Consider the following 3577-nt stretch of genomic DNA (forward strand, 5'->3'; position numbering starts at 1 on the left):
GCACAAACGTCAATTTTGCAGTTTCCCGGGTTCTTGAGACGCCCCCCCCACCCCGCCCGCCCTTACCCTCGCTTCCCCCCGCTTCCCCGCCCTTTTCCTTTGCCGGATCCCACCGGAAAGCCAAAACAATTGGGTCCGCGCAGGCGCGTGGAGGAAGAGCCGGAAGGGCGGGGAAGGCGCGAGGTGAAGGGGAAACGCTTTTGAAGGGGTTTTCTGGAGAAGGTCAGCGGAGATCTCGCGTAGGGCGCGTGCGCGGCGGAGGGGTCGCTCCCGAGACGCCCGGGCCTGGGGCGCCAGGGGGTTCGGGCGCTGAAGGCTTCAGGCCTAGCCCGGCGAAAAGGGAGGCGGGAGAAATTCAGTGCTAGGAAATGCGGACAGCAGGGCACCAGGTTTTATGCCGTAGAGTGATTTTTCCCTCTTGAAATATAGAAATTTGCAGGCTGAGTCGGGGAGTGGAAATGAGGGCTAGACAACGCCAGACCAGGGAAGAAAGGGAGATGTTGGGCGGCTGGCTGAGTGGGCTTTGTCTCCTCGACCCCTGCTCTCCAAAACACGCTCTGCACGTATCAAAGCACGCTCCGTTTTCTTGATCTCATCAAGAGAGGCTTCATGTCCTGGTCTCTAGGCCAAGGAAAAACTCGAAGCAGCACCTGAAAGAGCCCGCGGTTCTGGGGAAGCTCTGCACGGGAAGCCTTGAGCTAGTTTGTGCTGCGATGCAGCGGCTCCCCGCTCCCCGCAGTAAGTTCCAAAGGAGAGCCTTCCCCTTCACAAAGCGAAGCCTTTGTAGCAGCTGTAGGCTGTGGCCCACACTGGTGCGGTTAACTTGGTACGGCTTGCGAGCCTGCAGGAAGTCGTAGATTTACTCTTTCGTTTGATAGCAGTAATTCATAGATCGAAAATTGTCAGAAATGTCCATATAGGCTTCTTCACCCAACTTCGTAACTTCCTTTCTTGGCACAAGCCCAGTCTGGAGGATGTACGTGACCAGTTATAAACTAAATGCGTACACGTTACTTTAGAGCCTCTTTCTTTAGGCCAGATTAAATCAACTGAATACACACCAAGATGTGTATATCTGGGACTACTGATAAAGGATTTTACAGTAGAATCTAGAAACTAGATTAACTCAGCAAATCTTTATTTAGACTATCCAGGATGCCATCACGCTGCTTAGTCTGATTAAATGTTTACGTGTTTTGATATTTAACAACAAAGAAGCTATACAAAAGATTCAGTCATTTAACAAACACCTGAGCTCCTACTCTGGGCCAGACTGGATCCTGGAGATGCAAAGCCTAAACAAGAAGGCAGAAACAACAAAAAAAAGGAGTTTGTGTTTCCTCCTCTAGAGGACTGAGAGCCATTTAAGATTTTTAAGGAGAGTATCTTACAAGATTTTAGAAAAATAATTCTGAAGCATGGTGGATATTGGACTGGATGTGGGTATACTATCTAATTAGGGGGCTGTAAAAATAGTCCAGACAGGAGGTGGAGAGAGAGTCCAAACTAACGTAGTGGCAGCGAAGATAGTGAAGCAGAGATGGACTTGAAACTAGCTAGATATAATAAACAAGACTTGGTTACTAAGAGGATGAGGGAAAATAAGAAGTGAAGGATGACTGAGTTTTCCAGTTAGGGTGACTAGATAGTAATAGCAGTAACTATAGGAAGAGTAGCTAATAGTGAGGATGAAAGAGAGTACTAAAAAGGTGTTCATTTTTCCCTGGTGGCGCAGTGGTTGAGAGTCCGCCTGCCGATGCAGGGGATACGGGTTCGTGCCCCGGTCTGGGAGGATCCCATATGCCGCGGAGCGGCTGGGCCCGTGAGCCATGGCCGCTGAGCCTGCGCATCCGGAGCCTGTGCTCCGCAACGGGAGAGGCCACAACAGTGAGAGGCCCGCGTACGAGAAAAAATAAAAAATAAAATAAAATAAAAAAAAAAATAAAAAGGTGTTCATTTTAATAGCTGCACAGTTAGGAATGCATATGGCTGCGAATTAAAAAACATTATATTGCAATGGCTTAAAGAAGAGTCTCTTTAGTCACCTAAGTCTGCAGATAGTTGGTTATCGTTGGTTCAACAGCTCAAGAACAGGAGAGCCACAATTTCTGTGATTCTCTTGACATTTCTCACATGGTTGCAAGGTGGTTGCAGCAGTTTTACTCTTTACACCCCGTTGTTCAAGGCAGGAAGATAGGGAAAGGAGTGGCTTCAGCCACCTTTTTCTTTTTCTTTTTTTCCAGGAAAGTAAAAGCTTTCTCAGGATAATACTCCATACCCCCAACTCAGCTGACTCTCACATACATCTCATTTTCTAGAACTGTCTTTCGGCCAACTATAGCTGTGAGGACTTAGTTTTTCCAAGCTCTAGCAAAAGACTATTTGGGCCAGACAAATAGCAGCCTGCTACTTGGTTAATACTTAAAGCATCACTTTTTTTTTTTTTTTTTTTGGTACGCGGGCCTCTCACTGTTGTGGCCTCTCCCGTTGCGGAGCACAGGATCCGGACGCGCAGACTCAGCGGCCATGGCTCACGGGCCCAGCCGCTCCGCGGCATGTGGGATCTTCCCGGACCGGGGCACGAACCCGTGTCCCCTGCATCGGCAGGCGGACTCTCAACCACTGCGCCAGCAGGGAAGCCCAAGCATCACTTTTTAACATTTAAAACACTGTGGACTGGTAGCCTGGATTGAAGTTTCTAGAGTTTCAAAGAAGCCAGTCTTTTTGGTGTTTTAACTGGGAAAAGAACAGGCTGAAAATGTATCCTCACATATTTGTAATTGTTTACCATTCCTTCTCTCCTCAAAGTTGCCATCCCCTTAAAAATCCTCAGAGGGAACTGGAACAATCAGGAAGAAGCGCCTGCTGCAGTCAGAGGAGGCTGACTCCTTGCAGCTGCTGTGGTAGAACTATAGCGTGCTTGGCATTATGAGCATCAACACCACCTTGACTTCTTTACAGATTTCACCTCTTAGCTTGGAAGCAGAACAATCACAGCTAGTTTGAGAGTCCAGTTTAGGGAGATCATAAATCAGTATTTTCTAGCTATTATACTATTTCTTTTTACAATGTAAAGTAGCTCCCATGTGATCTATATCCAAAATTAGGCACATGACATTGTTTTAAGCATTCCTCTTTAGTTAATAAGGCATTTTCTTTAATTAAGTGCCAATGGCCATGAAACAGAATCCTTCTAAGACTGCATTTTAAACATTGTCATGATTCTAGAAAGAAAACAGAAATGATTTCCTGGGGAAATAAAGATGCAACTACACATTTTCTAAAGTTGAATCTTTGCTTAACCATTTCTGATGTTACACATCATAATCATTTAAGATATTAAGATAATCTAAAATATTCTTAATGTTAATTTTAACGTATTTAAAAACCTTGGATTTGGGGGAGGAAGTTACCAGGCCATCTGTGAGGGGGGACAGTGCACAATCCACAGTTGATTGAATCTGCAGGTGTGGAATTGCAGATAGGGAGGGCCCACTATAAAGTACATGGTCTTAGAGAAGGGTCAGTGCCCCTAACCCCCATGTTGCTCAAGGGTCAACTGTATACCCTCTCCATC

Source organism: Mesoplodon mirus (assembly GCF_964341445.2).
Source record: "Mesoplodon mirus genome assembly, chromosome: 9".
NCBI lineage: Eukaryota > Metazoa > Chordata > Mammalia > Artiodactyla > Ziphiidae > Mesoplodon > Mesoplodon mirus.